This window comes from Larimichthys crocea, chromosome VI (assembly GCF_000972845.2).
Source record: "Larimichthys crocea isolate SSNF chromosome VI, L_crocea_2.0, whole genome shotgun sequence".
Lineage (NCBI taxonomy): Eukaryota > Metazoa > Chordata > Actinopteri > Sciaenidae > Larimichthys > Larimichthys crocea.
The window spans coordinates 9231049-9243025 of record NC_040016.1 but is presented as its reverse complement, the minus strand read 5'-3'; the positions used below and the strand labels follow the sequence as shown (position 1 = coordinate 9243025).

At 42.7% G+C, this 11977-nt stretch overlaps 1 pseudogene; it reads right to left on the bottom strand.

Annotated features, from left to right (window-relative positions):
• Nucleotides 1–7929: 7929 nt before the first annotated feature.
• On the bottom strand, nucleotides 7930–9599 carry LOC113745876 (PAK4-inhibitor inka2-like; annotated as a pseudogene).
• Nucleotides 9600–11977: the final 2378 nt, after the last annotated feature.

Genomic DNA, 11977 nt, shown 5'->3' with positions numbered 1-11977 from the left:
ACAGAGGAAATTTGTCTCTCACTCAGATTCGCTGCTAAAGCTGTCAGCCTTATAGTTTGGTGTAACACACAAAGATGCTCGAGCAACACCATCCACAGCCCCATAGACTGCCCCATAGACTGCCATGTTAAAAAGGCGGGAACATTTCTGGAGGAAAGCAGAAGTAACGCTTCTTTGAATCGCTGTAAAGGTCAGATTTATTCATTTATCAACACAAAATAACTATGTAGACATTCAGGAAAGGCTCAGGATGCTCCCAGTGATTTCGGTTCAATGATTGGAAATACGGTTTGGCCAGAAATCCTTCCTGTTCGAGGGTGGTCTCAGCATTTCTCTCTTCCCTCTGTCAGCATTTCCAACTGGCATTCTAACAGGTGCAGTAACTGCCGGCTGATTAGGGCCGGCAGGCAGAAGCCAGCGGCGGCCATTTTAGCAGTTTTGGCACTTAATTTGAACTCGTCTGTCTAAAATGACAGAGACAGCAGAGCAGCTAGCGCGTGTTAATTGCTAACATTAGCGGCCAATGCTAAAATTAGTGCTAATGCTAAGTGCTAGCGCGTCAGCCACTAAGAATTAAATACATGCTAATTGCACATGCTAATGCTAACATGCTAAGACCCCGGCAACAGCCCACTCGCACTCTCAAATTTCAGGAATTTTCAGTTGTATATGAATGCAATAACAATGATGCAAATTTTCAACCAATCAAGTGATTTAAAAAAAAGTGGTGGAGGTGGAGGGTTCAGCAGCTCACTGCAGTCATGCTTTTTCTTATGGAAAACGAGGAGCTCCAGCGATCAGTATGGAATCAATTTAAATGAAAAACTATAGGAACAGAACAATGTGCCAGTGTGTACGGTGTCTGTCAGCTAGAGGTAGTAAGAGGTGAAAGGGTTGAAGCGGGGGGTGGGGGTGGGGGCACCGTGGCTAGTTTGACAACTCTGAGTTAATATTTGACTACATCAGTGGTGCTGAGGCAGTCACCTCAGTCAGACGCTCTGCATTAAACTGACAGCTTTGTTTAACATCAACAGTAGTCCAGGTGCTGCAGACGGCCATCTGGTGCTGCAGTAGCCCACCTCCACTGGGCGTGTGTTGACACAGGGGCCACAAGAGGACGTGCCTCTCTGCCAGCCAGGAGCTTTTATGTCTGTACACACAGAGATTTAGAAACTGATGACAGTTCTTCACATAACAATCAGTTAATGTTATTTAACTGATATATACTCTTATACTCTCTCTTATATACAAAATGGCATTATAAATTAAAATAAACATCCAAAACAATGAATTTTAAAAGGCAAGGCAAAGAGTTTCCTGTTAATCTGCTAAATTAATCAGGAAATAAACTATTAGTGAGCTATTTGAAACTTTCACTTTACTGTATATACGAAGCTACTGCCAGATGTAACTTAGCTTACATAAACAGGAAACAGCTAACATCCATAAAATCACAATGTGTTGTTCAGTTTTTGAGTGATTAAACAAACAAGGCATAACATTAGTAAGCTTTAAGCGGCGAGTGGGTGGATGTATCTTTTGACAGAGCTTTTCCCCTCTTTCAGTCTTATGCTAAGTCAAATCAAATCAAAATCAAATTTATTTGTACTATAGCCCAAAGCACAAATACATTGGGTTATGTGGGAAGACTTTCACTTGTGAAATATGTAAGGATTATGCCATTCACCCTACTTTGTCAGTGAGTTTGGTTAAGGATTAAGGCATCTGGTCTCTCACATGATCCTCTGACCCCAATTTAACCACAAGATGACATGCCCTCATACGTCGACCCAGCGGATCCTTGACGCACGGAAGGTGGGTTATGTAGCTTTTTAACTTTTCTCAACTTGTGTCACAGGAGAACTTCTTGAAGATGGAAGCACTTATAAAGGTTTTCCATACAACAGAGAAGCAGTTTCAAAGAAATTGGTAAGCTTAATCACATCTGGAGATCTCTACACTGAAACCATTTTGGTTAAACTGGACTAAGATGGCCAACAGTAGGGTTATACTTGGACCCGCGCTGCAATTTCTCTTTGTTCAGCACTGAGAAATAAATCTCTGAGAATGTAAACAAACAATCCGTGGGGTATCATATGATTATAATTTGTGTGTGACTGCATGGCCTCCGTGGACGTTTTCTCAACATTTTTATACACTCAGCCTGCTCGGGCATATATCAGGACAAGAGGTCACTAAACAAGTTCAGCCATCATAACAAATTATCCATAGCCAGACACAGTGGGAACGCGAGCCAGCCATGACCAACAGGATCGGAACGACAGCGCTGTAAGCAAAGTCACACAAACAAACAGAACATCTTCACCAACAAATGCTGCAGGGGTCTGTTCTGATGGGACAAAATAAAATGCAAATAGTTTGTTCGTTTTTATTGCAGTGAATTGAAAGGACGTTGTATAACAGAGATGAGATGTGGGGTGAGGGTCAGCAGGAAGTGAAAATGCATATAAGAAAAGAAGAGTAAAAGAGTTGGAGGAAGTGGGAAACTGAAGATCTTTGAGACCACACAATGTCTGCTTTCTGTCCGTCTCCTCAGGTGGCCCATCTTAGACTGAAGAAGGACACTATTGTGCAGGCGTCTAGCGAGGTTCTCTGTCTGGAGCTGCAGAAAGACAGTTAGTGGCACGACATGCTGGGAGCACCACAAAAAGACAACTTATCAAGGTCAGTCTTCTGACTCGGTTTCCTGCTCACCAGAATCACCAATTATCCAACAGAGCAGCTCACGAGCTTACGCTCTGACTTCTGGCTTTCCCACACGGACACTTTTCTCCACATCCCAAAGTTTTTTCATGCAGCCAGCTTAACAAATCTCTCCCTCCTCTTTTATTCCTCATCAGCTTTCTTCTTCTTCCCTTCCTCCCATAGTGTGTGATTTATGTGTCTTCCTCTACCTCTTCTTATCGCTCTACACCTTGAGTTCATCTGACCATGAGCCAGGCAAGCCGCTCTCTCCCACATTGCTGAAGTCTATGATGCTTCCTGGGTGTCTGCGATATTCGGACAAGACAGATGTTAGATTACTTACCCGGTTTTGGATGTCAGTCATGTGGAGCCAATTTCAGCCAAGAAAGTGATGGAGCAAATATGGGCAACTTTTTATCAGCCATTTAAAGCACAAAGGCAGTCACATGTTGGCTACTCTGGGTTAAAAGGCCCATTATGTCCAAATCAGAAGACGGCGGGAGTTTTTGTGTGTTCTCATGAGCATTTGATTTCGAGCATCCCTTCAGGGTTCAGGCGAGTTCTTCAGAGGAGATTCTGGTTTATTGACTGTAACCCTCTGTGTCTATTGTATCAAGGTAAACTAGGTGACAATGTTTGGGTGCACGAGAGTGTGAATATTTGTGTTTGGCAATGAAAGTGTGTGTTTGACTTAGCCAGGCTGCTGGAGTTGATGCCTTGTCTGTGAGACCATAAACACACATTGGGTCGTGTGGTTGTGAATGGACTGAAAGACACTTTTACACTTGCATTCACCAGCAGAAAAAGCTTAAAGTTATGATAAAGTTTGTCACCAATGTGGCTTTGGCACAGGTTTTGTTTGAAAGTCTCTTCTTGCGGTATTTAGGCTAACCATTTTAAAACCTTTCCAGTTTTAGCCTGCAAAGAAAGCTGCATGACAAAGTTTAATCTTCATAAAAAACAAAAATATCTCTGTGCCATGTTCTCAAACAATTGGCTTTCTCCAAATGGACCTTGTGGGCTCTTTATCTTTTTTAAGACAAAGGGGAAACGGCTGCTTATGGGAGTGCTGAAACATGAGGCTCTGCAAGAAGTAAGAAAAACCATTAATTGCCCAGAGAAGCTAATGTTTTTTTCCGTTTCTTTACTGTGCCGTTTTTTCCAAGGCAGAATGAGGAGAGACTCACGTTGGCAGCAGGCTGCAGGCTCTGGCCTGAACCTGTTGGCTGGGAGGCTCTGCAGAGGCACGGCTCGTATCACTGACTGAGCCAAATTGTGGGTGAAAACTGGGACATGACACAACGCAGGCTCAGGCAGGTCCAGACTCACATGCGGGTACAGCGAATCACAGTCATATAGATGGAAAAGAATAGCAATACATTCCAGAGATGGTGATTACGAGCTTAAAAAAACCTGCAAGACAGGAAAGAATGACTCTGTCTATATTACACAGAAAGGGGAGAAATAGCTTAATTGCAGGAAAAAGCTTTGCCGTCGTGCAATGGTGAATTGAATATATATGGATTGCACACAGTGGCATACAAAAAGTAATATTATTATGATTATTATAATGTTGATTTTCTGCACTGAAGAAAACCAAATCAATGCTGAGCTATGCTGACTTTGCAGAAAGCGAATATGATGTTTTCTGCATGGGTTTGTTGTTTTTTCTCATGTTCAAAAGATGAAACCTATAATGATACTGTGATGCAATAATGACAATTACAACACAACGGTCTGTATTTTAACCCTTTAACAAGGCCGTTTTATTTATACTATGGGATGTGGGTTTGCTTGTAAAGCCGTGTGTTGTACTGAACAGAGGAAGCAGGGCTGACCTAAGAGGCCCTGTTGGCCATGAGAACCAAAGCAAAGTCCTCTGGGATATTTCGCCCGTGTCATCTCGTCTGTTATGATTCCCATGAACCTCATAGTAAGCAGAAGAAGAAGCAGCTGTGGGGTTTATAAATAAAGCTCGTGTGATGATTCTGTGATTCTCTTTTTCCACATTGTATCCGGAACAATGAGGAGAGTGTTTATGACTTTATATATAATATATATATATATATATAATACATATGCAAACAGGAAGAGGCCTCAGAAATTATTTTTGAAATAATTATCAAGAATAACTAAATGTCTGATGACAAAATTCAATACTTTCTTAACTTTAATGTGGGAAATTCTACTTTAAGGGTCATTGTTGTTATTGTTGTATTAAGAGATAAAGAATTTAAAATTGGAGTAGATGTGAATTAATGACTCCGGAAATTATTTTTAATTCTGGCCAGGTTTAATGGGGGAGTTTAAAGAAGGAAGAAAGAAAACAAAACTGAACATTTATCACATAATTCTCTGCCAGACTGCAGGCTGAACACCCCCCGCATTTCACTTCCTGTCTCACTCTCTGCCATAGCTGATAGGTAATAGGAACAGCCTTTGTGGGTGAGCGGTCGTGAGACTCTTCGGTAAAGGCAACACGAAGTGTAAGTTGATTCTCTCTATCTTTGATGGAGCATTTTTCTGTCTGTGCAGCAGACAGACTTCTAATTCTTGTCCATTTGTGTACAGATAGGAAGCCAAACCCTGAACTATTTCAAACCGTGCACACTTTATAGATGTTTCGTTTGATAAGATCATTACACATTCAACCCCTCTACGCTGAAAGACACACAATATAAACCTGCAACGTGACACAATCCACTGGAATAATCAAACTTGAATCATTTATATTCATTGTTGTCTGTCAGTTGGTATCTCATTAGTTTGTCATGGTTTTCCACCACCGACTCCAGTTTCCTTTCTTTTGTTTCTGGAAGCGTCACACATCAGCGCACGTTACTTCCAGCGAAATGGCCGATGACATTAACGTCTAGCTTCCCAGTGACTTTCAGTTTCATAATGTGTGGAATCAGCGGCAGATCTACGTAACCAGTAAAGAGGAAAACCACAGGAATTTCAAAATAATTATTACTTCTGTCTGACACATCTAGAACAAGTATAGACACATCCATTCACTCTACGTGCCCACCAGGAAGCTAAGCAATTTTATTGAGCTGAGTGTGATTCACCTGCTTCACGCCACTTTTCATCCACTTCTCTTTGTTTTCCTGGAGAGGTTGAGCTCAACTCTAGACTGAAGCTCTGTTTACACATTCACCCGAGCATTTGTCCCTTTCTTGTCCCCCCGTATTTATTACAACGAGTCCCTGGGCAGAGAACTGATGGTGTGCACCTCAACACCCGCCATTGATAATGCATAGAATAACGGTACTCGTGGGCCAAACATCTGCACTCATTACATTCTGCAGTTCAAGCAAGAAGATAAAGCTCACTTAGACATCTGAAACTGTCAAGTGAGATAAATGTAAGTCCGCAGTGCAATAATCCTAAATGTGGCTCTAATTAGAGCTTGTTTCTGTCATCACACAAGAAACACTAAAGATGGAGGAGTTGCCAAACTTAAACAATGACCCATCTCTCCTTCTTCCTTCTATTTACTAATTCATTAACAGCAGATTTGTTGTGTAGACTGGACCACCCTATACGTATGCAATGCTTCAGCAAATCTGCTCGAGATCACCTGGGTGCCAAGTCTTTGAGCACTGTTTATGCCAACCAGTGCTCACTGTCTCACTCCTCGTTATAAGCAGACCTGTGGGTGGCAGCCATATTAATCCTTTATAGTTTGAAAGCTAGGTCTTTTAAAAAGTGTCCCGTATGGTGGACAGACTACAGAAAATTGTGCTGAGATCAGCAATGAAGCAAGCCCGGATACTATTTAAATAGCGTACAGTGGCATGCATAGTGGAAATAATAAGATACAGAGCACATGGTCAGACATAGAGGCTATATAAATGACCGGTTTGACAAACTGAGCAGCTGTAAGCGGCCACACCACGACCGCAAGAGAGCAATAACATAAAGTGCTTGAAAACTGACAGTTCAACAAGTGCAAGTGCAACAGTCTTTTTGTGTTGCTCAGTGATTCAGGATGGAAACTTTCCTGTCTTTTTAATGCTTTATGGCACAGCAGATATCCTGTTTGGAGGTGCAATCGACTTCATGTCCAGCAAGAGTAATAATTCTTCAGCGGGTGTCATAAGCCAAAATGGGTTATAGACCACACTATAACCGTAGTTGACTAGATCTACTTAACTCATTTTAATGTGTTTGGCTCACTGGAGTTGAATCTGACATGTTCTTCTGCAGCCGATGTCTAAAGGCTTTAAGGTTCAACAAGCGGCGTGTGCACATCAGTCACAACTGCACTTTTAATCTGAGTGTCTGCATCACTGACCCAATCATTTAATTTTGACTCAATCAACACAATGATTGGCGATATAACAAGAGTATATCTGAAGAAAAACTGACTTCAGTTGATGGTCTTGAAAGCTTTTGTCTGTTACAGCTATAAAGGTTTAGTCGACTATAAATGATGTCATCTGCTGCCCTGCATACTACGCTGCTGCTCACAGGATACACAGCGGACTAGTTCTAGGAAGTATGAGCTGCTGAGATGAGTTTGAGTAATGGGGTTGGATCCATTGCTTCCTCTCTCCTCTCTCCCCTTCCCTGAATGACTCTCACTCAGCTGGGGAAGGTGATGTATTGATGCACTTATCCAGCTGCAGACCACTGGGGAAGCATGATGCGCACTAAAACGGAAAATCGCAGTAGAGCCAGAAAAAAAAACCCTTCAGAAATGGCTCAGATATTTGTTTCAAGTTCTCTTAGCGAAGATGTTCCATTTTAATCACGGCTGGTCGCACCTAACAAGCTTTCACTGTCCTGGTAGAAGTTCATCAAGTGCCGTAGGGACATTCCACCAGAAGACCCAGATAAAGGCCGAGACAACGACACCCAGAGTGAGAATCATCTCTCTTCTGGAACCTCCCATGCCCTTGATATCAGACATGATTGGTGAGGCGGGCTGCAGCGGGGAGCAGGGGAAAAATCTTATCTTTGCAATGTCTGGTGTTATGGCTCCTTGAATTGATGAACAAAGCGAATATGTAAAGCAAAGGTGAAGTGATCATTAGCTTATCTGCGCATATGTCACTCCTCTACCTTTTTGTTCCCAGAACTAAAGTGCATCAACCGATGTGTGCGGAGAGTTGGTACCACCTGTGAGGCTGGAACGCACTGAGAGCAAGACCGAGTTAAATGAGGCGGTGGCGGTTATGAGACGCTACGCTTCATAAAGAAACGGGAGAGCAACTTCTACTCCATCGCAACCAGCTGGCCTCCTTTGCCTCCTTTAACCTCTTTCTGCATGACACATGGGGGAATTACCTCATCGGGCATGCCGCACTCTGTGTGATACAGCCTCTGCGTTCTGGACGTGTAAATAGCCTTGACGCCCGTTTTAAAGCCTCTCTGAGGATTCAACTTTTGTTGCGTAAGAACAGAACTTATTTTACCGAGAACATTGAGCCCTTGGTATCTAATGAGTGCAAACTCAAAGTGTCTCTTATTAGTCCTGGAACTGGCTACAAGTCTGTGAATCTGAATATTATCATGTTTTTCAATTTATACTTTTTTTATATAGATCAATTACACAAACCAATGCAGCTACAAACCTCTTCAAACACCCCAGAGTATTAAATTTTCTAATGAAAAACAAATGACCACATTCATTTACTTTACTGCAGAGACAGTACAAGCCTCTTCTAACTAATCCGCGCGAGGAGTCACAGTGTAATGAGCTGTAAGAAACTCAGATGACTGTGGCAGAAGCTTCATTCAGATAAAAATGTGTCTGGGAAGTTATATCAACAATCACATCACAAGACCTGATTAATATAACAAGAGCGTGTAGAGTTTAAATATATGAGAACATCTTATTTTCCTTTAGCTTAGTCACAGCAATAAAAAGTGAAAAAAAAAACAGTCATATAAAAATAAAGTGACTTTGATTGTCCAGTCTGTACATGGGTTTGCAGTGAAAAGTCAGATGTAGCCAATGAATCTTTGCAGATTATTGGCTGCCGGCTGCCTGATTTCATGAGGGCCGCAAAGTGATAAAATCGTGTCAAGTTCATTAATGCCTGTGTGAGACTGGTGGAAAAAAGGGGCTTTGGCTTGTGATGCACAACTGGACAGGACAGACTTTTTGGAGCATTTGTCGCTCTGTTAACACGAGCGGAGTCTGTGGATCTCATTCTCACTCTGTCCTCTACCTCTTAGAAAACCCAGCCAATTTCCTCCTCATGTTGACAAAGAAACCTCTTCCATTCTCTGTCTTGAATTGGTTTCAGCTCAGCGGGCCAGGACAATCTGGCAAGTCCATCCAGTTCTGTATGAGGTCTGCAAAGCTGTTATCACCGAGAACAGAGGCTGGCGTTTGCGTCCTTGGTCATAAAGAGTTTGTGCCAGTCCTTGGGTCGCTGACCGCAAACGAGTGTCCACCTCCCAGACAGGCGTGAGATGTGGATTTGGGTCGAATACGTCACTTGGGGCTTCTGTTTGTGCGGAGGCAGGCTGACGAGGACACCCGCACGTTCCTCGTCCTCCTGAGAACCACCCTTCACTTGCCACGATGCGTCAGATTAGCCTGAATGCAACTCCAAACTTTTCTGACTGCTGGGAGAGCCTAGCCAACTGAGTGCGCAGCGGCTTGTCATCGCCTCCTCCTCGCTGCCAGAGGACTCGCCAGGCGCAAGCAGGCCGAGTCGTAGTGCCTGGCCGTGCTGGCATCGACATCCGCAGCCGTGTGCGTTGTCTCTCTTTGCAATGCCTCTGCGCTGTGACAGCACGTGTCCACCCCGGAGATTGCCGCACTAAGCTGGGAGTTGGGTACTGATGGTAGAGCAGGGGGCGGTCTGGCTCGCAGGCGGTTTTTGTCTGCAGTTGTTTTAGGTCTTGCAGTGTACCTCATCATATAACTGCATCTCTCCCCAGCCAGGCAATCCGCTTGAAGTCACGTAGGCAGAGCTAGGGGACAAACGAGTAAAGACAAATGTTGTCAGCAATCAGAGAGTCAGCAAAGGCATAACTGTGAAATGGTCAAAGTCTTTCAAGGAGAACTAATGCATCGAGTGGCTCTAAATAACAAGAGTAGAGTAAATGTAACAAAAGAATGCTTCATGGGCTCAGCGCTCAGGCTTGCACAACAGTAACGCATCAACCTATGAAGATAGCACCTTTCCCCTTATTGTCATTTGAATGGCCAGCCTGCCTGATAATCAAAGACCACTCCTTCAAAACAAAGCAAAACTGTCCGTTAATTTCACCACCACCCGACAACAAGTGAAACGCCCTATTTTTATTGACTCAGCCGTGATTCAACGAAACCCTCTGATGTTATTACAGAAGAGCTGGCAGACTGATGTCTAACCTCACTATTCCGTCACAACTGAGAGCTACTCCAGGAATAAAGTAAAAACACGTGCAGAGATGCAAGCACATCTGACTTGGGCTCCCTTTTGGATCTTGATTTAAACCACAGGGGTCTGCCTCTTTAAGGGTGCCGCAATGCCTGCCTATGAAATTCAAGTAACGCTAGGAATATAAATACTTGTGTTTCCTCTCTGACTCACTCTGCTGATGGTTAAATCAGCCAGTGAGGCAGACGGTGGCTCACTCTCAAACGCAAACAGGGCAATAGATCATGTGACTGTAGTGTGTGTGTGTGGGTGTGGTGTGTGTGGTGTGGTGTGTGGGGTGTGGAGGAGTTTAAGAGTAGAACGTAAAAAGCAAAGAAACAAGATGAGTTTTGTAAATCACCTAGTGAAGCCAGAATATTATGGGTTTATGACCATGGTAATGTATGTGGCTCGTTTTCAGTCTAATCTTATTTTTAGAGCTGGGACCAAATCAGTTAAGGGTGTCACCCAATAAAAAAATGAACCTCTAATGGCACATCAATACATCCTGTGGTCTCATCTCTCTGTCCAACTCCGTCCATTAAGCATTTGAAACCCTGCTGCAAGGACAACTACGCAAGACTTGGTTTTCATCCAAACTCGTGCGAGATGTTCAAGAACTGAGAAATTTCCCTGAGGCACACCAGCATGGAGCAACAACAAACGAAAAAACTAAATGTATATTTAATATTGGCATAGAACATGTTGATCATAAAATGAGACTATGCTGCTTTCGTACTCATGAAAACCACGCGATGCCTGTTTTCAACTAGTAACCATCTCCATATGCTGGAACAATCATTCATTTACTGACTACAAACTGAATTCACAAGCTGTGGGCCATCCGGCATACACATCATGCAGATGTTTTTCTCCATAGTTTAAAGACGCAAATATAGATGATATACTAAACTAATCTTTAATTGTTTTATTTCTGAATTGCTATAGTAAAGTATAAATCAGATGATGAAACTCCCATGGTCTTTTCCTCCTCTCAGATCGCAAACTCAAGATCCTGCAAGAAAAAAGATGGATACACTTTTAAAACAAGATCTCACAACACAGAAATAAAAGAAAATAAAATAAATCCACAACATGTTTTAAATAAAAGTAAAAAAACAGAAAAGATACTCAACGTTGTAATTGTATGTGAGTCCCAAGTCAATAAAGATTGTCTCAATTAAGATTAAAATGTACCCGTTTCAGTTCATTCGGGTGCTACAGTGTCACCGGTAATGGATCCAGTCCGGCTTGAACGGAGGCCAGATGTGCCCGAGTGAAGCGCTTCACGCGCTCGCGCCCTCCTTTTACAGCTCCGCGCTCTGCCTGAGCCAGTTACACACACTCGTGTCGGAGAGGAGCCAAAGTCAGAGACGCATGGAACCCACAGCACGTCATTTGTGAATGCACCTCTGTGGGCAGCTAACACACTGCAAAAATAAGCAAATAAAACTCACTAGGATGAAATGTATCTGTGGATATCTAGGAATTTATCAGATTATCATTTAATTCTCATGCTTCACTCGAGCGTGATAATTAGAAATTCACTCACTCACTGACTACATTATGTGCAATGAGTAGTTGAATCAGGATTAAATAAACGTATTGCAATGATTTTAATGGACATTAAAACGGGTAAAGATCTTGAGATCATGCAGTAGGTTTTTTAGCTTGTCCCTGGGTGTCCAGGATTAAATTAATTGGCATTAGATAGCTAAGAACTCATGCAAATCAGCTGATGCTATCAAAAGGACAGTTTTGCCAAACCCCAAGGCGAACCTCATTCAACTAAACGCTTTGATCAACAAGCCCAAAATGCATTCCAGTTGTATGATCATAAAACTAGAATAGAAATCACATTTGCACATTGAAGGGCTGGACTCAGTCAAGGACTTATTTTTTAA